Below are 27197 nucleotides of genomic sequence, written 5' to 3' on the forward strand. Positions count from 1 at the left end.
AAGCAACTCTGCCTCAGACTTCTATTTTCCCTTCCTGATTGCAAAGTCAATGCACTAAAGGATCCAGACCCCTTCTACCCGACCCCAGGCATACTCAGGAACCCCAAAGTCTGGAGATGCATTCTCAGAAAATGCAAGGCTAATAGAGAAGTGATTCGGCAATTATCAGCACCATCTTTCTCCAAGAGAAACTCGTGAGTAGCTAAATTTAACAAACTTGGCCTTCACGGAAGCAACGCCAATAACTTACATCTAGTCTCTACCAAGCCCGGGGCTTTGTCCTCGCTTCATTTCTACCCTAAGCGTAGCAAACAAAGGAAGCAAGAATAGAGCAGCGAGATGAACTGGGGAGGTTAAGATTAAAAAGTGAAGGAGGGAAATATGCAGCCAATTAAGTAGGATTATCACCAATTAATTAGGATGATGAGACGAATATATTGAAATATGGAGAGTGACCCTCATAACCCCACTTGCCCATAATGAAGAGAGAGCAAGTCAGTGAAGTGATTTTTGTTTAATTCTATTGCAATAACCTTTCACACTTCTGAAGAGAAGGCACTGAGAGACATTATGAGGTTGGAAGTACGAGAGAACAACACTCATCGTGCTACAATTTATGAAGTGTCAAATCCCATGACAGGTACCTGACACAGACATTCACATTGAATGTTCACAACAGTCCCCGAAAGCAGTTTTCCTTATTCCCATTTCATAGTCGGGAAATATTAGCTCAGAGAGGTTGGGTGAATGTCCTGAAGCCACACAGTTAAAAGTGGCAGAGCAGATATCAAACCCTGGTCTTTCTAACTCCATAGTTCTTGCTCTTTTACTGCCACATACTCAAAAACAGGAAGTTCTGAGAAAACTTTAAAGTGCCAAGCCTCATGCATTAAATATGAACCAAAATGAAATGTTCTTCCTCAGTCATTATAGGAAATTTGCTCTGCCCTGGTAGAAGGTAAATCTGTATTGTCAAGTGGGATGAAAACACCTACAATTCACACGAGATTACCAATAAGTCATATGCAAATTCTAGTTCGAAAACAATTTCAGAGGGTGTGCCCCAGTGAATACACAAAATCCACCTTGGAACAATTTGGTCCAATGTGTCTGATACTCAAAAACATCAGGTTATGTTTTTTGATAAAACTGAAAAACATTATCTATGTCAAAGACACATAGAGATAAATACATAATGTCTTCTTCCTTGCAGCTCAGAGAATCAGTTGCTTGTTTCTAAAGGCTTCTAAAATATTTTTGACAGAGTTCCGCAGGGCAGAATTTTAAAAAGCATGCAATGAAAAACTTCTAAAGTAGACTGTTGTGGTGAATATACAACTCTGTAATTATACTGAGAGCCACTGATTGTATAATTTGGATGGGCTGTGTGGGGTGTGAATATATATAAATAAAATTGCTTTTAAAAATTAAAAAATTAAAATTAAAAAATAAAAAAACATGCAAACTCAAGATAGGAGGCAGTGTTTATTTATGATTCAATTAAAATACAAACAGCCAAAGCCATACCAGGTTATTTACCGGGAGAGGAGGAAGGAAGACATAGGAAAAAGTCTTTCTCTCGCACCTGCACGGACATAGAGAATTAACTCCACTTTTGAATATCTAGATGAGGATGTCCTCTAACAGTCCCATGTGACAAGGTCAAAAAAAACCTCTACTCTATGAATCATTTATTCCCCTTTCTCTAGCTAAGGATTACTGGTCCCTAAAATTCCGTGAACGAGGACCTATATTAGTCAGTTTCACCAGCGCTATCACGGGATGGGATTTGGTTGTTTTTCATGTTGAATGAGTTACTAAAAGGTTCTGTAGGAGGCACAGGGAAGCGGCCCCCAAGCACCCCGTCAGCACCACCACAGCCCTGCCTGCCTCGCCCTTTCCTGGGCCCCCCAGGAGTTACAACACGGGTGTCTCGCAGGTATCACAGCACTGGATTGTGCAACCTGCTGCTCTTCCTTGGGTTGTGTCTGATTTCCTTTTACTTCTGTGTCTCTTTAACCTTAAGGAAGCTGGGGGTCAAGGTAGCCTGTCCCCATACCCCAAAAAAGTTCACGTGGAAGGTGCGCTGAGAAGCCGGACCACCCACTCTGGCATTAGAAAGCCCTTAAAATCATCTAACTCCTGCCCAAGGGCGCACGCCCCAGAAAGGGGGAAAACCCTGTTGTCAAATGAAGTTCTGACTGGCTGTAAGCTTAGTTAGAGCCCCACAGTTCTTCACCTTTGTTTCTTGAAATTCTCTAAGGAAATTCTAAGAATTATTATGAAGGATTTGCTTTTATAATAATAATTAAAACCACTGGGACTGCTGTGCATTACTAAACGGGTCAGACAGGAAATGGCGTGAACCAGGTAACAGTTAAAACAAAAACCTCAACCTGACCATCTATGCAGGCAGCAAAAAGCCACAAACGCCAAATGAAGGCCCTTGGAAGGGCTCAAAATAAAACTAACTAACGTTTGCTAGAAACTTTACCTGTAGCCAAGTTTATCCTTTGCTGGGCCATTAAATGTCCTCAGTAAACCTCCCAACCTAGTCCACCCTCCACCCAAACCCCCAGCCTTCCCCAAAATTGACTTAGGCATCAAATCTGAAGCTGCCCCAGCTGCCAGAGAAAGGCTGACATTCTCAGAAGAGTTCCAGATAAATAACATCTCACCGGCCGGGGCCGAACTTCCATTCAAAATTTCCTAGGAAGCTGGAGACTTCGGATGCCTCCCTCCAGAACTCGGATTCAGGAGCCGGCTTCCGAATATTCCTTCGGAACTTTTTCTAAAGCAAGGAACAGGGCTCACTCCAACTCCAGCCCTTTCGTGGGCTTCATTTTCAACCACAGTGACCTGTCATCAGGGAACGGGCAGCGGGGCAGCCGGGCGCAGGACGCAACTTGGGTGGGTCACCTCCCTCCCGAGGAGCGACCGTGGGATCCCAGGCGATCCCGGGCTACGGGAGGCGGGTGGAGGCGCTTTCCAAGCCCGCGCGTTCCCTGGCCCCGCAGCCAGCCCAGCGACCGCAGGGCGCGCGGCAGGGGACGCGCCCCGGGCGCCGCGCACCCGCCGCCCGCCTCGTTCCAGGCGGGGGGCTCCCGGGCGCACGGCGCCCCCAGCCCCAGCGGACATCGGGGCTCGCCCCCAGCCGCTCCGGGTCCGGACCCACGCTAGCTGCTTCTCCCTGGCCACCCCCCACAAAGAAACGGGCGGGGAGACCGAATCGATTTTAAAATTAAAGCTCACCGCGAGGCGCGCGTGCTTCTGTCTTGCTTCACATCTCCCAAACTTCCAGTAACCGAAATGCGGAAGCAGCAGGCTTCCCTCGGCTTCTGGCAGAGGGAGTGGGTGTAACTTGTGAAGTTTCGTGCCGTGATGAATCTGGTCATTTGGGTGTGTTGGAGAGGGTTTATCTCCTCCCCACTCACCCTCACCTCCCTCCTCCCCGCCTCCTTCTCCATTTAATTCTCTCCTTCGGAATTCGCGAGGCCAGATCTCTCGGGCGGGCTGTCGTTTGGAGCCCCAGCACCCTGCATGGTAGGGGAAATTTATTTTTAACAGATCTTACCCATTTTATAGATGGGCCTGGCTCCCCTGATGTAAGCTTTAAGTTGCTGTCAAATTTTTTTCAAAACCACATAGCAAGCAAGGCCATTCTTACAGGATTTTTAAAACTGCAAATCTCAAATAACTGCTTCCCCCTTCCTCTCCTTCTGCTACCTCTCTTCCCCGCCAGAGGCAGGAAAGTGGGCAGTAGAGCCAGTGAAGCCCATGCTCCAAATCCACTTAAAAAGAGCAGTAGACAGGAAAAACTAAACCAAAAAACCCTCCAAATGGATAAATATTTTTTCCTTTAACACATACTACCAGTTATTTAGAGTATAGAAAAATATATTTAAAAATAATATAATGGGGGAGTGGATGTAGCTCAAGTGTTTGGGCACCTGCTTCCCACGGTAGAGATCCTCGGTTCAATCCCCAGTACCTCCTTAAAAATATACACACACACACAGACAAACACACATCACATTGAAATTCCTGCCATCCAACATAAAGTAGTAAAAATTACCAGTGTAGTTAAAGCTGCCAACCCCGCCCTGAAATGCACCCTCCTTGCCTCTATAGGAAATGCACCCTCCTTTCCTACAGAAATAACACTGTAGTAAATTTGATTTCACATCAGTAATTTTCATATTGCAGTTTCTAAACATTTTAAAGGAAATACACTAACTTAAACAGAGTTTACCAGAAAGCAATCAAATGAGTAGACCTCTGCTGGCATGGAGCTTGGTTCCCAAACAGAAGTTTCCTTACATAAAATTTGCAATGACCAATACGTTCAATGTAGCCGCAGGTGGCTGGTTAAAGAGAATGAAAGAAATCACAATATCAGGAAACTGCAGATCCAGGGTGTCAAGTGAGAGGCTGAATCTGAAATGGGGGCAGCATTCAAGGATGAAATTGATAGATTAATAGAGCATTATTATTTTACAAGGTGCCAGCTGTGGCAAGCCAAAGACACTGACCCATACTCTAAGCGGGGCTTTCCTCAAAGACCTGGCTACAGAAATAGAAACACATCACTCACTAAAGAAGTCATATTGACTCAAATGCCAACCAGAGTCACAGCCTGGGAGCAGTACTTAGAAAAGGGAACTTTCAGGATAATAATGATCAGAATCAACATGAAAGAAACCATGATGCTTTCAAAATTTACTCAAAAATTTACTACCAAGTACCAGCTGATGATGTAACTAGAAAATGACCTTGAATAAAAGGGTCAACACGGACCAGCAGAATATATCAGTCTACATAAAATACCAGGAGTTAAAAATGCTTTTTGACCTGAACAAAAGGGGGAAATGGAAAGGACAAATGAGTTTATTTGGCTATGAGTCTCCAAAAAGAGCTGGGAGGTTATCAGAGGGGTTGCCCTTATGCATACCTGAGCAGAGTCCCAGAGACAGATAAAGTAGATACAACCTCAGGTATTGGTTCTTCTGAGGGCTACAGAGACCCACAGGTTCTATGGTCATGGCAGATGGAGTTCAGTGCCATGTCATTTGGCTCTACTTTGGAGTTTGTGTTTCTGTGTGATGGAGCTGGACTCAGATGTGATCTTTATCCACAAGCCTCTCCTGTTACTTTTACTGGATCTGTAGTTGGTGCTGGGGTTTAGTGTATACCCAGGGGGCCTGAATCTCTGGACTGACCATATGATAGCCAGGCCCTGAGCCTCAACAGACTTGCAACTCCTACACTCTGGTTTATAATTTACCCCACTCGGCTAACATGGAGGTGAAGAAGGTCAACCACCACACCAGGGAGCCAAGAGTGTCTACAACTGAAAGCAGGAGAATTGCATCCAGCATCCATGTGGAATCTAGGCCCCCTCTTGATATAGATGTGAAGTGGACACAAACATTCTAAGGTCCACAGGACAGAGGAATAGAGTATGGATTAGAGTGGACTTACTGATATTTTATTCATGAACTGTTGTGATTAGTAATCAAAGAAGGTGTGGCATTGGTGTGGAGAAAGTGGCCATGGTGGCTGCTGGGGCAGAGAGTGGGAGGAAGAGATGTGATGTGGGGGCATTTTTGGGGGTTGCAGTTGTCCTGGGTGGTGCTGCAGGGAGAGTTACCAGACATTGTATGTCCTCCCATGGTCCACTGGGTGGACTGTCAGAGAGTGCGGGCTATGGTGTGGACCACTGACCATGAGGTGAAGCAGTGCTCAGAGATGTATTCACCAAGTGCAATGAATGTCTCATGATGATAGAGGAGGTTGGGGTTATGGGAGGAGGGGTGGGGTGAGGGGGGTGGGGGGTATATGGGGACCTCATATTTTTTTAATATAACACTTAAAAATCAAATAAAGACAAAAAAATTGTTTAATTTACTCGAAAATTTGAATATATACATATATTCAAATTCATATATATATTCATACCCATATGAACATGAAGATGTAGATGCCTGGTTCATCTTTTATTCCCACTTCCGTGCATAAAGACTGGTATAAGTAGAAATTTAATAAAGATTTGATATATGAATGCATGTGTGATTCAATGAGCAAATGAACAAATAATTACCCATGAAAAGAATTCTGGAATAGCAGAATGAAAAGATGGAAATTTTGGACAGATCAGGGGTCCTTAACCAGAGGTGATTTTGCCCCTAGGAAACCTGGCAATGCCTGGAGACATTTTGGGTTATCACACCTGGGCAGGGGGGTGAGGGGGTGGGACATGGGTGCTTCTGGCATCTAGCGGGTAGAAGTGAGGATGCTGCTGAACATTCTACAATGCACATGACATTGAAGACTTTTCTAGCCCAAAATGCTAAGTCTTGCGGTCGAGGAAAGCTGGGATAGAGGTTTCACCATCAACTGTCATTTAATTAATTTATTCCATGTATCACCATCAGTATTATGAAGAGACTCTCCAGGAACTTAGAAAAATATAGCATAACATTTATATTTGTTTAATAGCTGAGAGTCATCTGTGTGGGCTCAGAAGGGGGTGCTGGTCTCAGAAACAGTAAAACACTGTTTCGGGTACAGCCTTGGGGTCCATGTACTCACTAAACTAATGACTCCCATAGGACTAGGATGAAAATAAAGAAGAGCATTTCAGGAAGATGATGCCAGGGTATGAGCTTTAGAATCATTGAACAGTGAGGGGTGGGGGGCGATCCACAACGGGCAGAGATGTGAACCAAGCACCAAAAAAAAGGTTTAGGCCATATCAGTCATTTTTCCATTGACAATCATTAGCCTAGGCTGGAAACATTCTATTTAGAACAGGAAGGACATTTAATCTCATTAAGGCTTATCAAAAAGACAGTTACAGATCACTTGGGGAAGTGGGGGGCCACGGGATGTAAGCAACATGAAGTCTACCAGTCACTGTGACACTTTTACAAAGTGGAGGCATCTTTTCTCCAGGCTTTTTGGTCTCATTATTACTTAAGAAATATTTCTTTTAACTCTGGAATGCCATATTTTTTTTTCTTCTGATATTGTTTAATTGATGCTTAGAAGAGGAAGAGAACTTCTGCCCCCTTCCCCCAATGTTTCTCAAAGAGAGGCAATGGCCAGTGAGCTTTCTCATCTTGAGTCCTCCTGAAGGCTTATATATAGTAGGTGCTCAATAAATGCACATTGGATTGCACTGGCTCAGTTCCCACCTCCCCCTCATCTCTTAGGCCTGAAAATAACGGGTCCCCTACAGTTGCTTCCAGAAAACTCTGCAAGGCAGCTTGAGGTGAAGATTCTAAAGCAATCTATGGGTGTGTAAAATAACATGTAAAATCTGCCGGGTTCATCCAGAGGCTGACATTTCAAATGAGCCAGCCAGAAAAGACTTCAACTATATGGCAGGAGAAACCCTGCCAACATAAGAACCCAAGAGGCTCCCGGGCAGGGCCCAGAGCCTGCCAGGGAGGACCCCTTCTCACACCAAAGCAGGAGGGCCATGCCTTCTACCCCCAAAGGAATGCACACAGGGTCCCCTCCATCCACCACTAGGCAGGTGGGCACCCCACCCTCTTTTAAACTCTCCCCTTTCTCACCACTGGTTCTGCTTTTAAAAACCCATAGGAAGTTGGGAAAAGAGAGAATGTGAAGGCAGTTGTGAGACGCACCAAAAGCAAAGAAATGCAACCAGTGGAGGGAGCAGAGTTGACTTTCATTTCTAACCATTTCCCAAGATAAGGATAAACCTGGGGACAATGATGAATAATACTAGTTCCTCAAAAGAAACGATTTATGTAAAAATAGGAAACAGTAAACCTAGAAACCCTTTTCAGATATGTGTACTCTTAATGGATATTTAGGCAAGAGTGGGCCGAACAGACATTAGAGGACCATGTAACTAATAAAAACATGTGGGGAAAGACATTTGGTATGTGGAGAAAAATCACTAAAGGTTAAACCTCTCTTTTCCCCTTGGTCAGCTGAATTTACATTCAGAAATTAAAAACTAGGGAGAGTTGAAAATGAGTTTATCCCCCCCCCCCCCCAAGATTTTAATTCAGTCTTTATCTTGCTGCTTTTTATTCAACCCTCAAGAGCTGACTTTTTAAATTCCCCTTAAATTATCACAAGAGTGCCCTCCTTAAGCTAGCATCTTCTGGATTTCTGTTCAAGGGTCTTTAGAACCAGCTTGATTAGAAATTTAAGCAGCTGCACGCAGAAAGCGCTGCAATCAGCTGAGCTGACAGGGTCTGGAAATTTGATGCCAGTGCTTCCGATGGAACATACCTCCACCTTCTCCAGTTCACTCTGGGGGCTAAGGGCTCCCCAGAAGAAGACAGAAAGTGCCGGCATCGACCTGCGTCACCTAGCAACAGCATAGCAACAGTGTATCCACAGCAAAGCTGGGGAGAAGCATGCTCTTCTCCTCAAGTTACCTGAAGTCCAACAGGGCTGTTAATTAACACAGTCAAATTATCTGAATCTAAATAAAAAGATGATTTCCCAGCATAATTGCTGCGGCAAATACAGATCCCGTTAATCCGATGGTGTCGCTATGGAAATTCAGAAGGTTTTTCATGAATACATTTTGCGGGTGGCTACCTGCTGATTGCCAAAATCAATTTTTTATATGTGAAACTGATTGAAGGTCTAAATATGGGCCCATCCCACCCACTCCCATGCTTGGTGATCTGAGGCTGTGCTCTGGAATACTGACAAGTTCTGGAAAGTCTTGTTTCAGCCGGCAACAAGGTCTTCCTTCTCTCTGGGAGTAGTTTCATTCTTTCAGGCCATGCCTTCAAATGAAGGCTGCCGTTAAATCTGATGTGATAGCAGAGGGTTGACTACTTGAAATTAAACCTCGCACCACCAAGCTTAAAGGCTCTCAAAATAGTTTTCTCTACCTGAAAACTGGATATCTAACAAATAAGGCAAGATAGTCCTCAAAAGTAGGAAGTCTGTCGAAAAGTGGCCAAGAAAATTCTGCATCCACTGATTTAAAATCCAGGCGTTTCGATTACATCAACTTCAGGAGGATGATACTCGATTTGATCTTCTCTGGCCTCCTAGCTCTATCTTCCAATTATATGTTTCCATGATTTTAAAACTCCCATTGTTTGCCTCGCCCTAAATGAGACTTCCTTGCAGAACAGCTTTTATCTAACATGCCAAAGTCAAGAGATTCAGGACTCACTGGTGGCCCACATACTTGTAATTGAAGTCAGATTTATAAGGGGCTTCCACGAGAAGGGGGGAAGGAAGGAAGTGCAACCAGAGGATAAAGGTAACAAAGAAGGCAGAGGAAAAGTCCATGAACCCTTAGCACCGACCAGCTATAAACCATATGGGGCCAGATGCTGTCCCACCCCCACACACAGCGAGGCTGCTGCTCCCAGGGCCGTGTGCGCCTTGCACAAGAGGTGCATGTGGTTTGTGGGGGTGGGAGCATCTGGGCTCTCCCTGGTGTGGGATCTTTCAGACACCTCTCTGCATGGCAGTCAGAAACGACAATAATAATTACCACTGGCAATAAAAGTAAGCTGATGCTGAATAACCAAGTTAAGAAAACACAGAGCCAAGGTCAAGCTCTAATGTCACTCCCGTCTTCTGGCCAAAGAACGCGTAGCCAGGGTAGCCTTGCAATCCTCACCATTGTCCAGAGACAAAACTGGGTCAGCAAGCGTTCCCATGCCGGGGTGGGGGCCCTCCTTTACAATGGACAACGCTGGGGTGTGAAGTAAGAAGTCCGAGTTCAAGTCCGGGCTCCACCAATCATGAGATGAAGAACTTAGAGCCAACCGCTTAGTTTCCCTTCAGCAAAATGGGAAATTTAAATATGTGCCAACTGACAGGGGTGCCTGGGTTCATGGGGCTCTGTACCGAGCACATGCCAAACATTTTTCCTAAATGGGAAGGAGCTCGAAACATGCAAAGACACCACTCAGTCAGGAAATAAGCCAAGCCTGTATTTTATATTACATGAGCGTTCTGATTGGGATCAGGGTTTCAACATTGACGGGGCCATTTTGGTGACAGTCAAGTTCTCAGGCACTAACATGCGCTGGACAAGGGAGTGGAGCTCCTTCCAGGAACTCAGGGCCACAGCGGGACCTCTTGAACCTGGGGTGGCAGGAGGCCACCCCTGGATGTTTGATTCCATGAGCCACACGGTTCTTTGGCACTACATGATAGCCAAAGCATCGGTATTTGTTTTATATTAAAGGTAAAGCAGTAACTGTGATTTCAAATTTTTTGGTCATCACCATATTGGGGGGAGAGGGTGGGAAATGGGACGAACCTGATTGGAACCAGAAGCCTAGCTTTCAGGTTCAATGCTCAAGCATCAAGGACCACACCTATATCTTTCCTCGTAACACCTGACACCTCACAGGGTTCTCTGCTAATGAAAGGCACATAAACCATTAAAATTAGGTAACTTCTAACAAGTGAGAGTCAGGGGGCGGTGCACTAAAGAGAATCTACTTGCCTCGCCTTCCCTTCTAAGAACCTAGCCATTAGATTTTTGTGGTCTCTAGGAGCACTTATTGCCATTTTCCTTAATGTAAACAAAAATTCAACATGCGTAGATCATTTTCAATCAGGAAATACCCCAGGCCCGTATCTCAAAATATGAAATGCCCTGAGGCATGGCCATAGACCCAGGAAAGGTCAAAGACCCATGGAGTTAAGAGCTGAAAGGGGATCTGATTAATCACTCATTCATCCGAGGTCAGAAGGGCTGAGTGACTTGCTCAGACTCACACAATGAAACGGGGGCAGCTGCAGCCTAAACCTCAGGCCAACCAATCTGCTGAATGGCCCACCATGCAAGTATTAGCTGTTTAAAAAACAAAAACAAAAAGTTCAGCAAAGTAAACATCAAATGCAGTGTATGCATGAATAATTTTGGGCCCCAACATAGTACACATAAATAAAAATTATATAAATTGAGCTCATCTAGAACTAATAAGCAGACCATAATAAGGGGGTGTACAAGAAATTCATTGGCTTGGCTCCAGATAAGAAAACAAGAGGCTCAGAAATCTAGAATTGAAGGATGGAGCCAATCTAGGTTGGCTGAAGGCAGGCTGAATCACCAGCAGCCAGGAACCTCCCAAACATATTACAGCAGCAGGCTTACCCAGACCATGGAGACAGCCTGCTGGAGACATAGGACAGATCCACACACGCCCAAGAGGTCACGTGGTCACTTTGGTCAAAGATATGGATGCCCCCAGTTAGGAAAGTCCTACCCCAGGTCTCCAAGAAATTAAAATATGTCCCTATGCAACAAAGTAACATCATTTTCAACCTATTTACTTGGTTCCATGTAGCTCTTAAAAACACTGCTGCTAAAAACAAAAGTAATCAAAACTTTAATGTATACACATTACCCAAGCTTTAAAATGCACCTATTCTCCCTGTCAAATCTCCATGATTTTAATACCCCCAAAAGCCATTTCACTGATTGTAAGACACGAAATGGGGCTGTCTAACCTAACCAATAAAATCTTTCGCAGTTACAAAGATAAAACAAGGCACACCTTTTCACACCAAGAACCTTCACAATATCCATGGACCTGCTTCCACCAACTCATTACAGCCCCAAATTTTCCAAATTGGTCAAGAAACCAGAAAGGGGGGGGGGGGGGGGACTATGAGTTTAGGACAATAGGAGTGAGGAGAAAATATATCAAAAGCGAATTTTCATTTGAAAATATGAAAGGGCACACATTTTAAGAGAACACACTCTTAAAGTATGAGCACCCCCAAAACTTTTTATTTTGGAGGGGTCAAGACATAAGCTGGAGTGTCAGGCAGTTTGGGTTAGAGTCCTAGACCTGCGAAGCACAGGCCTATCACCTAATCTTTTAAAGCCACAGCCCCCCCATCTGCAAAATGAGAATGAAAACAGCATCTCCTTCCTGGCATTGAGAGGAAATGCTGATGATGAGACACTCAGTTACTGAACACTTACTTGTGATAACCTCTAGGCTAGGAGATTGCTTGTTCCACTTTTGTACCCTGTCCTCACAATGACTCAACAAGGTACTATTACCAGTCCCATTTTGCAGATAAAGAAACTGAGGCATGGAGAAGTTAAGGGGACTCCCCAAAGCTGCTCAACAAGTAGGAGGCAGGACTTCAATGTTAACGGGGTCCCTCTAGGTCCCCTTACACTACTGCATGTGGGCTATCATCTTACTGTCACTGGCCTCAGTGTGCTCACAGTCATGATAATTGTTTCTGAGTATGATTATCACCTTTAGTACCATTATTGATGGATTCTTGTCTTTTACAAAGTCAGAGAACTGAGCCTGATTCCCAAAAGCTGCACTTACTCACAGGGTACCTCATTCCCATCTCAAGGCCAAATATACCAGACGAGCAACATATTTTAGGGTTCATCATGAAGCTCCTGGAAGTTCAGCCTCACTCTGTCTGTGGAAGATGACTGAACAAGATATCTAAAGTGAGCAAATGAAATTGGGCAATAGACAATGAACGTGCGAAATGCATGTATAGGAAATTTATACATGAATTCACCGGCCTCCTGGAAGAGCAAATTCAAGGTCTGGACAGAGATAATTAATCACTGGGTGGATAGTTTTATACAGCTCTGTTTACAATACCTCCCATAAAATGCAACTGCTGGTTCACAATCCAAAAGAATACATAATGGACAGACTCTTCTCACAGCTGAACCAGCTTGCTGTCTCCCAGACTTTTCGGGAAACATGGCGGGTGACTCATAACGATGATGCAATGCTCTTGGCATTGGTGCCAAGAGTTATACATGCTTAAACTGTGGGGTGGGCTCACCTGCAAGACCAAAACCCAGCCCTCCACTCCCAGCTGTCTGTTTTCTGAGAAAAGGAATTTCTCAGCCTTGGATCACGACATTGCCAACCTGCCAAGCTCAGCATCCTTGACGTGGGCAGGCTGTGACCAAGATAAGCCATCTCTGGCTTTTACTTTTCTCAGCTTCAACAAATTCACACACCTTGCTTAGACGCGGGCTTATGATTCAGACTTCTCACCCCTCCCAGAGCCCTGTACTCTGGAAGCCTTTGTTCTTTTTCTGGCCACAGATGAACTCAGCCCATTAAAGAACAGCTGTAATCCCTCACACACATAACTTTCCATTGGCAAAAATTAGTCAGGTTGGCTAAGTCTGAGTTCAGCAGCCTCCCGCAGGAAAACGCACCAGACAACCTCCACCACCCCCAAAAATCAAATGCCCATTTCCACAATCTGGGAGAGATACACTGGTGCAGTAGCACTTTGATATGGTTATGAATTCCAAAAATAGATATTGGACTATGTTTGTAATCTGATCTGTACCTGGGCCTGATTGAGTTATGATTAGGGCTTTAAGTGGGCCACGTCATTAGGGCATTGAGTCCCCATCCCTTGATGGGTGGGAACTCATAGATAAAAGGCATGGCAAAGACAGAGTTGGGGGTTCTTAATGTTGAAGTTTTGATGTTGGAGTTTGATGCTGAAGTCTTAAGCGGGAGCCCCGTGGGAAAGAGACAAAGCCGTTCACCTGATAGTCTCCAGCTGACCTTGTGGAGAGAGGCAAAGCCTAGAGAGCCTTATAGTCTACAGCTGACCTTGTGGAGAAAACAGAGGCGCTGAGCCCAGAGGAACCAGAAGCCTGAACCCTCAAAGACATCAACAGCCATCTTGCTCCAACATGTGTAAACGGATTTAGGTGAGGGAAGTAACTTAGGCTTTATGGCCTGGTATCTGTAAGTTCCTACCCTTAATAAAAACCAACCAGTTTCTGGTATTTTGCATCAGCACCCCTTTGGCTGACTAAGACAGGCACATATACAGATTCTACTGACTACCCAAAACAGTATTCTTGGCCTTTGGCATGAATGTGGGTTTTTGTTTTCATAAGGACGTGCTTCCAATGCATTTTATTTGCTCCTGCGGGGACCTGTCATTGGCCTGAGTATACATATAGCCTTCAAAATGAGTTCTTTTCCTACGTTATTTTTTTCTTTTTATATACAAACCAAACATTTGCCTAGTTCATTGTTTCTCTACTCTGCTAGAATGTAAGCTGTCTGAGGACAGGAACTTTGGTCTGTTTGGCTCACAACTATATCAAAAGTGTCTGAAAGAGTGTGGAGCACTTGGCAGACCCTTAATAAATATTGTTGACTTAAACTGAATAACTGTAACCATCACCTCCATGACAGTAACTGAAAACTAGAGCATAATCAAAACCACCCAGGCCTGAGATCTCTCCTTTAGCCACAGAAACAAAGTCCTTCACCAATTCCTTTTGAATTACAAACAGAAAGGAGACAAAGAAGGAACAAGATGGGGGAAGTTTACATTTATTCTAATAATATACAAATACTGGGACTTTTCAATTTACACTATAACACTCACTGAGAATTTTTACGACTTTAAATGCTAAATCTCTGAGAAGCAGATTTGGCTCAACTGATCGAGTGTCCACCTACCACATGGGAGGTCCAGGATTCAAACCCAGGGCCTCCTGACCCATGTGGTGAGCTGGCCCATGCACAGTGCTGATGCGCACAAGGAGTGCCGTGCCACACAGGGGTGTCCCCCATGTAGGGGAGCCCCACGCACAAGGACTGTGCCCCATAAGGAGAGCTGCCCCACACAAAAAAAGCATAGCCTGCCCAGGAGTGGTACCGCACACACGGAGAGCTGACGCAGCAAGATGACACAACAAAAAGAGACACAGATTCCCGATGCTGCTGATAAGAATTCAAGCAGACACAAAAGAACACACAGTGGATGGACACAGAGAGCAGACAATGGGGAGAGAAGGGAAGGGGATAAATAAAACATAAATAAATCTTTTTTTAAAATAAATAAATAAATGCTAAATCTCTGAAATAAATGGAGTTGTTAGCAAAAAGGGGCAAGATACCAATTACCCTTCCATCTCATCAATGTCATGCATCCCACCCTCAGCTCACCACCTATCTTTCCAGACCACTCCCTCCTATACCCCAACTCCAACAATGCCCCCCTCCTGATGGTCCCAAGACCTGCATGCCTCACACTCCTTAACAAACCATAGAGTCTATCATTTCAATCACTCCCTCAACTCCCTGGACCCTGTTACTTGGTGATGTTCGTTTAGCAAAAACACTAATCTGATTAAATTCAAAACTGCCTAGTTCACACCTGCATCCAGAGAGCTGACTGTGACTAAAAGGAAATTTTAAAAAAACAACAACCACTCACCAGCAAGCTTAACTGGCCACACTTGAAATTCATGGCCATGAGCTTCAGGTGTGCCCTTCAATGCCATGGCTACTCAAGCCACAACTCTCTGTCCATCCACTCTTCCACTCACCTCAACATAAAGTTCTCATCTTCTTTTCCCATGTCCACTCACCTCAACATAAAGTTCACATCTTCTTTTCCCATGTCCCCACTAACCATAATCCCATCTTTTTTGTCTCAGCTGATGACTTTTGCCCTACTTCCCTGAGAAAATTGAAGCAATCAAAAAGGACTACCATAGACCTCAAAGTATCTCTCTGCACCCATGGACTCTACCCTTCCTACATGCATCTCTCTGCACCCATGTATCCTACCTCCCTACATGCATCTCTCTGCACCCATGTACCCTACCTTCCTGCAAGCATCTCTCTGTACCCATGTCCCCTAACTCCCTGCCTATTACCATAGCTTAAGAGCCATGCTCCTATCCAAATGGCCAGATCTTAATCCATTCATACCCCATCATTCAAGGACAGTGTTCCAGCAATTTTCCTCTCTTTGCCCTACATCATCAAATATCCCTGTTCTACTGTACTGTTCCAGTAAGTGTGAAAATATGCTGTTGTTTTCTTCTCCTGTGTAGAAAACTTAAGAGGCATCTCTATTTGCCTTGCCTCATTCTTCTTCTCCCATTGCTTCTTTTTTGTTTTTTTTTTTAGGTAACTGGGATTGAACCCAGGACCTTGTATGTGGGAAGCCAGCACTCAACCACTGAGCCACATCAGCATCTCTGAATTAGTTTTTTAATTTGTTTGTTTTGATTTTTTCAGGAGGTAATGGAAACCAAACCCAGGACTTCCCATGTGGGAGGTGGGTGCTCAATTGCTTGAGCCACATCTGCTCCCTCCCTTTGTCTCCTAAACCCACTTCAATGAGGTGTCCATCCATTCACACATTCTTCTCAAGGTCCTGAATGACATCCACATGTGTAAATCCAGTGCTTCTTTCCCATTCCTCATCATACTTGCCCTGTTGTATCAGCAGCATTGACCCTCACTGGCTACTTACTCTGCCTTGGTCTACACACTTCACTTAGCTTCCAAGACGTCATGATTCTTTGGACTTTTTATTCTGCCCTGCTAGTTGTCTTTGCCAGTTCCCCCTCTTCTTCTTGACCTCTGAAATGCTGGAGAGCTCCAGGGCTTGGTTCTTGGCCCTCATCTCTTTTCTCTCTACTTTTAGGTCCTTGATATATGAGCCACATAGATGTGGTGGTCCAGATCCCCTCCAAGGAAGGATGGCCTTGCTGCCTTCAGCCATCCAGTCCTGTTGGGTCAGCATCAGCTGTGGAGTCTCTTCCCAGAACGGTCCATATCCAGTGACTATGTGAGGCAAGGACAGAAGACTGGTCATACCAGCCTACCCAGGACAACTCTGATGACCACGAGTAGCCCCAGAGCTCCCTGCCAAGTGAACCTGCGCCACTGTTCTACTTCTCCCTCTGCCCAGTCCACCCTCCTCCCCTTTGTGTTCACAGACGCTGAGCCTTAATCAACATTTCCCCCCCAAATGCCATCTCTTCACTTCTGGAGAAATTAACCTGCACTCCTAGTGAAGCCATCCAGTGTCATGACCTTAAATACAAGCCCCATGCTAACAATTCATATTTCCAGTTCACACCTCTCCTCTCAGATACCCAACTATGTACTAACACTACCATCTTCCAGGCTCCTTTCCCATCTCAGCTGAGAACAACTCAACCCTCCCAATTGTTCAGACCAAAATACTTGGAGCTAAGTTTGAACTCTTTTTCTTCCCACACTCCCGCATCAAAATAAGACAGCTGTTTGAGTCTACTTTCAAAACATGCAAATCTAAAATCCACCCCTTCCACAGCTGCCTCTACACCTGAGCCACTCTTCACTCTCGACTGGATGACAGCAAAAGTTTCCTAACTAGACTCCTCTTGCCATCTCCTCTTCACATCCCAGGATCCAGAGGGATGCCTTTAAATTGTAAATCAGATCACGTCTCTCCTCTTCTTAGTCCAGAAGTGAAAATATCTAATACGTAGAAGGAAAGCAAATTGGGTAGAAGAGATATGCCTGGAAATATCCCAAAACAGACAAAATATATCCATGCACAGATTCAAGAAGTCCTACAAACTCCAAACATAATAAATAAAAGACAAAGAGACAGGCCTAAAATGCAGTAAGATGAAGTCTGATGACCTACAAACACTGATGAGGCTGACAGGTGACTCCTCAACAGAAACCAGGGAAACCAGATGATGAACTGATATCATCTAAGGGTCCAAGAAAACAATTACCAACCTAGAATTCTATATCAAGAATGAAATTAAGTTATAAAGACAACTTGAGAGAAACAGACACCAAGTTGTGTACAAGAATGGTGATAATGAGGAAGAGATGATGACAAAGACAACGCATCTTGATAAGTTTAAAATGATTTTTAAAAAAATACATATATACAACATCATTTAAGCCAGTACAGAGTAAAAGGAATTTAAGTATTCTAATTCTAGCTGGGAAGGGATAATAGTACCAATTTATACAAGCGTTTGTAATCTCAGGTAACTCTTGGGGCAGGAAGAGATTTTTTAAATTGGATACACACAGAAGATAAATAATTGGAAATTCTGACTACATTCAGATGAAAAACTCTTATTTCTTAAAAAAAAAAAAAAAGAGAGAGAGAGAGAGAGACAGAAAAGGCAAACCATACTGGGGAATATTTGCAACTCATACCAACAAATGGGGAGGGGGCGGAATATTCTCCAGAATATCTAAAAATGAAGGGGGAATATCCAACTACAAATGACTAAGAAAAAGACAAAACCAAACAGGAAAATGGACAGGAGATTTGAAAAGTCAGGTCAAAAAGAGGTATTCAAATGACCAATAAAACTAAGAGGAATGTAACCCTATTGGTTATCAGAAAAATGTAAATTAAAGCCAGGAAATACCACTTCCAGAATAGCTAGAATTTAAAAGACTGAGAATATCAAGATTTCTCTGGAGACAAGAAATAACAGGAACTCCCTCATTCTCCTAGGGAGAATCTCATCTATTAAAGATGAAGAAGCTGCAGTTTTACTCCTAGGAATATGCCCCCCAAAGGTGCACGCACATTTGCACTGGACACTATGTTCTAAAAATCATTATTTATAATAGCCAAAAAGTGAAACTAACTTAAATAGTGTCCACAGTAGTGTGGGTAAGTCATAGACTGTTCATGCAGTGAAACTTTGTAACAATGAAACTGGACAAAGGAGCTTCCCATGAGAGAAATGAATCTTACACACATACCCAAAAAAAAGTGGTGGCAAAGAAGCCAAACTAAGATGACTCCACTCATGCAAGGTTCAAAGGCAAGCTACAGTGCTTTGGGATACAGACAAAGAAAGGCTAAAACCTGATTCTGGGAAAGTTGGGAAAGCCAGGCCGTTTTCATCTTCAGGAGGTAGGAAGAGATTATGATGGAAGGTGTGAGAGCAAGTTTTCTGGAAGACTGGCAAGGTTCCATTCTTTTTTTTCTTTTTTTAAAGGTAGTCATTATGCAAGCTAAGGTTTAAGAGGCATTGTAGGATGTGCAAATTACAGGCTCTCCCAGCTGGCCAAGGCAGCAACAGTTTACTGATTCTACAGATCTTGGAACTGTCTGTCTTGGTGGACAGTCTCTTTCAAAAATGAGTAAGATTAATAATTATTTTTTATGGAAATCCTAGAAATGTTATAGCTACTTTGGATGATAGAGTGGTCACTTTTAGTCTAAGAAATTAAATGAGAGAAGGCGCTACTTCTTCTTTTCCTCCTTTTGCCAGTGTCAAGCTATTTTTCCCCCAAACATTCTCCTTTCTGGTCCCTCCTCATTCTCTGGTAACCTCAAATCTACTATCTCTGTGAATTTGCTATTTCTAGCCATCTCCTCTAAGTGAGATAATAGAATATCCTTATATGCCTTGCTTATTTCACTGTGCATGTTTCCAAAATTTTTCCAGGTTGAAGCATGTCTCAGAACTTCATTCTTCCTTACAGTCAAATTAAGAATGAGCAAAATCCACATTTTGTTTATCCATGCATTAGTTGATGGGCATTTCCACCTTCTGGATAGTGTGACTAATGATGCTAGAAACACAGGTGTACAAGTATCTGTTTGAGACTCTGTTTTCACTTCCTTTAGGTATATACCTATAAGTGAGATTAACGAGTTAATTCTACATTTAACTTACTGAGGAACTCCATATTGCTTCATATATTGGCTGTACCATTTTACATTCCCACCAACAATATACTAGGAGTTCCAGTTTCTCTGCATCCTCTCCCATACTTGTTATTTTACGTTTTTTAAGATATCAGCCAAACTTGTGGGTGTGAAGTGGCAGCTAACTGTGGTGTTGATATGCATTTCCCAAATGGCTAATGATGTTAAGCATCTTTTCATATGCTTATTGGCCATTAGTATATTGTTTTCTTTCCTTGGCTATTCATGCAAATACCATGCAATGGGTTGGTGTAAAAAGGGAATTTATTTATTTGTGGCTTTGAGGTTAGGAAAAAGTCCAAATCAAGAATCATGAAGGCAATGGTGTCTCCCGGATGGCTGTGGCTTTCTGGGGCTGGCTTATCACATGACAAGGCACGTGGCTGGTCTCTCTCTTCTCTTCCTGTTTCGGGGATGGTCAGCTTCAGGCTGCTCCCTCTGGCTTTCTCTCTTGGTCTGGATTTCATTCTCTTATAAACGATCCAGTAATAGGATAAGAACCATCCTGATTGAGGTGGGCTACACCTGAACTGAAGCAGCCTCATCTAAAGGTCCTACTTACAATAGGTTCCCACCCACAGGAATGTGAAAATTCCTCTGGACTACATACAGCTCCAAACCACCCCATGTATCTTCTTTGGGAAACTGTTTACTCAAGTCCTTTGCCCATTTTTAAATTGGGTTGCCTGTTTTTTTGTTGTTACATGGCAAAAGTTTGTTTTACATTCTGGATATTAAGCCCCTAAGCAATAAGTGGTTTGCATCTATTTTCTTCTATTCCATAGGTTACTTTTTTACTTTCTTGATGATTTCCTTTGATGAACAAAAGTTTTTAATTTTGATGAAGTCAGATTTATCTATTGTCTCTTTTACTGGTCATGACTTTAAGTGTCATATCTAAAGAATCCACTGTCAAATCCCAAATCATGAAAATTTGTCTCTATGTTACCTTCTAAGAGTTTTATAGTTTTAGTTCTTATATTGCGGTCCTTGATCCATTTGAGTTGGTTTTTGTATATGTGTGAGGTAGAAATCTAACCAAGTTTCCATTTCTTAAGCCAGTAAAGAACACACTGCCCATTAGGCTTTACATTCATGTTTTGTGTGCTTTTCTGGATGTGTGACATTTTCCACAATTTAAGGAGAATGAATAAAATCCACAGGAAAAAACTAAACTGTCTTAGAGAAAAATATTTCCCACTGCATATTAACCAACCCCCCCCCCCAAAAAAAAGAAACCCTCTTTCACTTTAAGCTGATACAAAATCATGAATAAATATCACTGCATCATTAAATCTCCCTGAAGGTCAATGAGTAAGACAGCTAAACCCAGATAAGTTAACTTACTTGTTCTAAGGGGATACTTAGTTCACTAAGGCTTTCTCCTTCAACTATTAAACTAACAGTCGGCCATTGGTCAGATTCAGGTAATTCTTCTTTAAGGAATAATGTCATTCATGTGCATATGTATGTGTATGTGTGTGTACACATACACATGCATATATATATATATATATATATATTGCATACATACATATATATGTATGTATATGGCTGGTGTTTTGGCTTTGGTTACCTAGCTGCTACAATAAATATTAATACCATACAATGGGTTGTCTTAACAACAGGAATTTATTGACTCATGGTTTCAGAAACTAGAAGACTTGCTTTCTTGGTATCTGATGGCTGGCCGGAAATCTTTGGGGATTCTTGGCTTTTCCATTATACTGCAATGCACATGATAGCATCTTCTCCTTTCTCTTCCAGGTTCCATTGACAGCCAGCTTCTAGCTTCTCCTGTGGCTTCTTTCTCTGGTTCCAATTTCCTCTGCAAACAAGGTCTTCAGTCACCATCTTCATTCAGCAAGGCACATCTTGACTAATAATATCTTCCAACATCCTATTGACAAATGCGTTCACACCCACAGGACCAGGGTTGGGACCTGAACATGCCTTTTGTGGGAGACATGATTCAATTCCCAACAGTGGGCCTAAGAATATGCCTCTTGTTGGGACTTTATTTTTAAAGCAAAAGCAGCATATAAAGGTGGGTACAGCACACCCACCTCCTTACCCTATTTCCTCTCTGGTGTCACTGGACTCCATGACCTGGGGACCTGATGCTTCCAACCTGGGGATACCTGTGGGAAGGGTGCAGTTGTCTCCCCCCACATTGAGCCCAAAGATTGAGGCCATCCATCCAACAAGCTGCCTTTCTCCTCATGATGAATCATGGATCCATTATCCATGAAGGTGCCTAAATTTTTATTTTTAATGAAATGGCAGCCTCCCACCTCCTGGGGACACTGAGCACCCTATCTTTCTTACCTACACTATGAGGCAGTGAATCACTATTTCTGATTAACATCCAGCTTATATAACGGGACACAAAGTTCACTGAAGTCTTCTGTAGGAAGGACTGATGATAGGGATCGATTCATATATTGAATTGTTTTACTCTGCAGAGACTCTCCATACTTTCTTCTTCCAGTATCCCTAACTACCACGATGGGCACAAGATCCAGAAAGGGATAACCTCTGAACCTCCAGCCTGGACATAGTGACTGATCCAGAGGTGGGGCCACGGACCATGGTAGCCAATCAGAGAACTTCCTTGGGAATTTTTTTTTTTTAAACTGAAGATGTCAGTGTAGAGCTGGGGGCACCTGTGTCTCTGCTTGGTTCAAGCTCGCCTGAGAAAAACTAATCTGAATCAGGGAGTATCAGGAGTGAAAAACAGAGAGGGGCCTGATGGTGCTTAGTCACCCACTGCCAGGGTAGTGAGCTCTGCTCTGATGCAGACATGAGCCAGCACATTCCCACTTTTCTGTTAAACCAAGTTGGGATTCTGACCCTGGCAGCCCAAAGTTCCAAATAACAGGGTTGGGATTTTGCTTTTCTGTTTGTTTGTCTGATTGTTCGTTTTTAATGATTTTATTGTTCATGTGGTTTTACAGGGATGAGAGTCTGAAAAGATTTGTCCTTTGGTCCATAATGCACCTCTATACCACCTGTTTATAAATATATATATAGTTTCTACACTCTGTCTCTTTTTGAATTATACCTTACACATCTTATCCCCAACTAATATCCTTACTTATTGCTTCATTTCATCCTTGTTTTACTTCTCTAAAAGTTGGAAGGCCACATACTCAGTGTCTAGGGTGTTTCTCTTCTCTACGAGAATGTGGATCACCCCCAAATTGAGAAGAGAAGAGGAAACAAGCAGTTGGAGATGCTTTTGCCGTTTGCAGATTAGAATCTTAGAGGGCTTCCAAAGGAAAGCACTCTGGTTTCGAGGGAACTCCACACTCGGGGCAGCCAAAGGAAGTGCCTCTAAAACCTAAAACCACACAACATGCAATGGAACCACGCGGCGGGGAGCCTCTTCCTGTATGTTTTCTGAAGCATTTTGTTTCAAGAGAGAACAGCAGTGTTCACTTTCAAGAAAGAAACAGCAGGAGAAGAAGTCGGGGGTGGGGGCAGGCGGTCCCCTGACCCTCTAGGGAATGGTCACTTGCTCAGCAGGGTGGCTGAAGTCAACTGCATTGACGTCACACGTCTTTCTCTTATCTTGGTAATAACATACATTAATTTCAGCATTTTACAGGAAGGTAAAAAGGCATTCACAGCTGCACCAATCAATAGCTTTCTTAAGCAGTTCATGGTGAGCTCCATAGGCTCCCCCGTTCCTAGAGCAGGAACAGAGGCCTCAGCAGGGCATTGTTTTACATTTCTATGGGCCAGAAAATATAAAAAGTATCCCAGGTGGAGTAAATTGATTAAGCAAAGGGCCATTTAAAACTAAAAACGTTGGCAGAGAGCTCTCTTATAGCTTAATGAGTGGGGTTCTATTTCTCAAAGGAACACTGGGATCACACGAGAGGCCCTTCCCAGGCCTCTGCTGAATACCCACTCCTGCGGTCCAGTCTGCAGGGAGAGCAAATGGTAGAGCTCCCTGTGGCTCCTGCAACCAGGAGCTGAAGGGGGTGGTGGGAAACAGAGGAGGTTAGGTTTAAATGTGGGAAGGTGGGATTGGGAAAGTTCTGGAACATCAGCCAAGGGTGAAGAAGAAAGTGCAGTTCTACCTAGGAGAACTAGTGCTCTGGACTGTCCTCTATAAACAAGTCCTGGACAGCAGAGGCCCTGAAGGTAGGGAGGATAGATGGATAGATGGATGGATGGATGGATGGATGGAGAAGGGAATGATGACAGTTACAACTGAGTGGGTATGAAGTGTGTTGAAGGAGGGGGAAGAACAAAGTCCAGGCAGCCTATACTACAGCTGCTGGGTAATGGCATAGCCCAGGGGTGGGCAAACTTTTTCTATAAAGGAACAAATAATAAATATTTTAAGCTTTGCTGGCAATAAGATTTTTCTTTTTTAAGATTTATTTTATTTATTCCCCAAACACACACATGCACACTTCATTGTTTGTGTTCACTGTCTGCTCTCTGTGTCCATTCATTGTGTGCTCTCTCTGCTTGTCTTCTCTTTAGGAGGCACCAGGAACCAAACCTGGGACATTCCATATGGGACAGAGGCACTCAATCACTTGAGCCACCTCTGCTCCCTGCTTTGTTGTGTCTCTCATTGTGTTTCCTCTTTGTGTCTCCTTGTTGCATCAGCTCACCCCACCAGCCAGCTGCCTTGCTCGTCTTCTCTAGGAGGCACTGGAAACTGAACCCAGGACCTCCTCTGTGGTAAGAGCGCCCAATGCTTGAGCCATATCCACTTCCTGTAATACAATTTTTGTTGTCAAAATGCAAAAGCAGCCATAGATGATAACATAAATAAATAAGCAGAGCTTTGCTCCAATAAAATTGTTTTCATGGACACTGAAATTTGAATTTCATATATTTTTCACATTATGAATTATTCTTCTCAATTTTTCCCCCAGCCATTTAAAAAAAGCCAAAGTCATTCTCAGGTCATGGGCCTTACAAAAACAGGAGGGGACTGGGATTTGGCCTGCAGGCCAGAGTTTACAGACCCCTGAGAGCATCTCCAGAAGCTCAGGAGAGTGACAAGGAGAGCTCTCCTCAGTCAATCCTGGCAATTTTCCTGCTCTGTGGTTTGTATAAACTCTCCTTCCACGTCTGTCATACTGTTCCCCGTGTATTTGCTGATGTGTCTGTTGCAGACATGGGGCTCTAAGCACCTTACAGGCAGGGTCTCTGTCTCGCCTATTTCTATACCCCCAGCACTTGTCACGCGCCTAGAACATACCTATTTTCTGAACTGAATCATATTCCTCAACAACCACAGAATTCCGCTATCAATGTGTGATTGGAGGGGCAATCCAGGAAATGCCGCCCCAGCAACCCCTCCTCACTGTCTGATACCGCGGGCAAGAATATTAGTCCTTAGGGCTGGTTGACAAAGCTCCTAGATAATAAACTGCACACATTACCTGACCCTTGGCCCTTTGCCAAGAGCAAATCTAAGCTGTCACATTAAAAAGGTGGTATCTTGGACACTTAGGCGGTGATGTTTGAAATAGGTAAAAGCCAATGAAGAAGTCAGGGGAAGACTATGGTCAAAAGAAATGATGGGGGTGGGAGGAAACAGAGAGAAATGATTGGGGGGAGAGGAATTAAAGACAAAAGGAAATTAAAAAGGTAGAGAACCAGTTATGGTATTCTCTCCAGGGCCTAGGAGATGTTCGTTAACTTATTTGTGTCCCAAGTAAAAGGAAACATGCTCTTCCCTGGCTCTTGAGTTTTGGAATTGGCACCCAGCAAGCACACTGCAGCATCTTCCCAGCTCTCCCGTCGCTCTCTACCAGCCAACCATCAGGAGAAAGCTGGTGTCATCTTCAAGCATTTGGGAGCCATATGCTATAGCCTTCTTGCACAATAAATGTACGTTTCCCAGGGAGTCAAGGGCTATTAAAAATAGGAAGCTAGGAAGCGGATGTGGCTCAGTTGGTGGGCCCCCACCTACCACATGGTGGGTCCTGGGTTCATTTCCTGATGCCTACTAAAGAAGACATGCAAGACCATGAGCTGATGCAATGGGCTGGTGTAGCAAGATGCTGCAGCAAGATGACACAGTGAGAGGATACAACCAAGAGACACAGAGAGGAAACATGATGAGAGACACAATGGATGGATGGATGGACGGACGGATGGAGCGGAGGTGGCTCAAGTGATTAAGTTTGGTTCCTGGTGCCTCCTAAAAATAAAAATAAAAAAGAGAGTAGAGAGCAAGCACAAACAACGGGGAGGGGGGATAAATAAATAAAAATAAGTCGATCTTAAAAAAAAAAATAGGATGCTGTAGTGGGTTGAATAATCTCTCTCCAAAACTCTATGTACAATAACCATCCCAGGGTACACAGGATGAAGGAATAGAGTATGGATTAGAGTGGACTTACTGTTGTTCTGCTGTGGAACTATTGTGATTAGTAATGGAAGAAATTGTAGCACTGATGTGGAGAAAGTGGCCATGGAAGCTGCTGAGGGCAGGGGAGGGAAGAAGAGATATGCTGTGGGGGCATTTTCTGGATTTGGAGTTGTCTTGGGTGGTGCTGCAGGGACAGATGCTGGACATTGTATGTCCTGCCATGGCCCACTGGGTGGACTGGGGGAGAGTGTAAACTACAATGTAAACCATTATCCACGTGGTGCAGCAGTGCTCCAAAATGTATTCACCAAATGCAATGAATGTACCACGATGATAAAAGAGGTTGTGGATGTGGGAGCAGTGGGGTAAGGGGGTGGGGGCTATATGGGGACCTCTTATATTTTTTTAATGTAACATTTTTTAAAAAGAGAAAAAAAAACTCTATGTCCACTGAGAACCTTAGGATATAACCTTATTTAGGAAAAGGGTCTTTGCAGCTGTAACTGGTGAAGGCGAGGTCAGAGTGGATTAGCGTGGGCCCTAAATACAAAGGCTGTTTTCCTTTTAGAAGAGGAGAGGCCACATGAAGAGACACCAGAGACAGTGACTGCAGAGAGGCAGCTGGCCAAGGCTTGCTGGGTCCCCAGAAGCTGGAAGGAGGCTAGGAAGGACGCTTCCTTAAAGTCCTTAGAGGGCACATGGTCCTGTCCACACCTTGATTTTGGACTTGCGGCCTCCAGAACAGTAAGAGAATAAATTTCTGTTGTTTTAAGCCGTCCATTTTACGGTACATTATTATGACGGCCCTAGAAAACTTATACAGATACTTAGGGACTTTTGAAAATAATTTATTTAGAAATCTTGATTTAAAGTATGCTGGGGATCAAAGGAAGGTAAGAAGGAAAAGCAGGAGAGGGAGAGGGAGGACACTCACATTTTAACTCCGGCTGGGTCATATTTGTCCTCACCCCCCGCCCAGCCGCCCCAGCCCTTATCACGGGCCTCAACAGCATTTTTCAATTATGAACATGACAAACAGCAAACAGAACCCAGGGCTTAACCAGCACTGACACAGCTTTTCTACAGTAACTCTTTGCTTGTCACTAAATCTTGTACGAAGATTTCGTTTCCGAATCTACAGAATGGAAACAGACATTTCCAGGCAGGCAGACCAAAATAGCAAAGTACACCTTCTAATTCACTGGCTATCCATTTTATTTTATTTTTTTAAGGATTTATTTTATGGACTCCTTCCACCCCTCACCCCCCACGATGTTTGCGCTCGTTGTCTGCTCTCGTGTCTATTTGTTGTGTGCTCTCTGTGTCTGCTCATCTTCTCTTTAGGAGGCACCAG

General features: G+C 43.7%; 1 protein-coding gene across 6 annotated transcripts in view; it reads right to left on the bottom strand.

The window, feature by feature from the left end:
• Positions 1-27197, bottom strand: part of TIAM1 (TIAM Rac1 associated GEF 1) — a 401703-nt gene that overhangs the window by 190982 nt on the left and 183524 nt on the right. Inside the window, exon 1 of one of the 6 annotated variants that reach the window (XM_058296150.2) lies at positions 3253-3758. The exons of 4 other annotated variants lie outside the window; for them this stretch is intronic. The gene's annotated coding sequence lies outside the window, so the exon portion shown is untranslated. Of the gene's footprint in view, positions 1-2678; positions 3107-3252; positions 3759-27197 lie in introns of those variants that run through there. One more of the 6 variants, XM_058296152.2, reaches the window with a different exon arrangement.

Source organism: Dasypus novemcinctus, chromosome 4 (assembly GCF_030445035.2).
Source record: "Dasypus novemcinctus isolate mDasNov1 chromosome 4, mDasNov1.1.hap2, whole genome shotgun sequence".
NCBI lineage: Eukaryota > Metazoa > Chordata > Mammalia > Cingulata > Dasypodidae > Dasypus > Dasypus novemcinctus.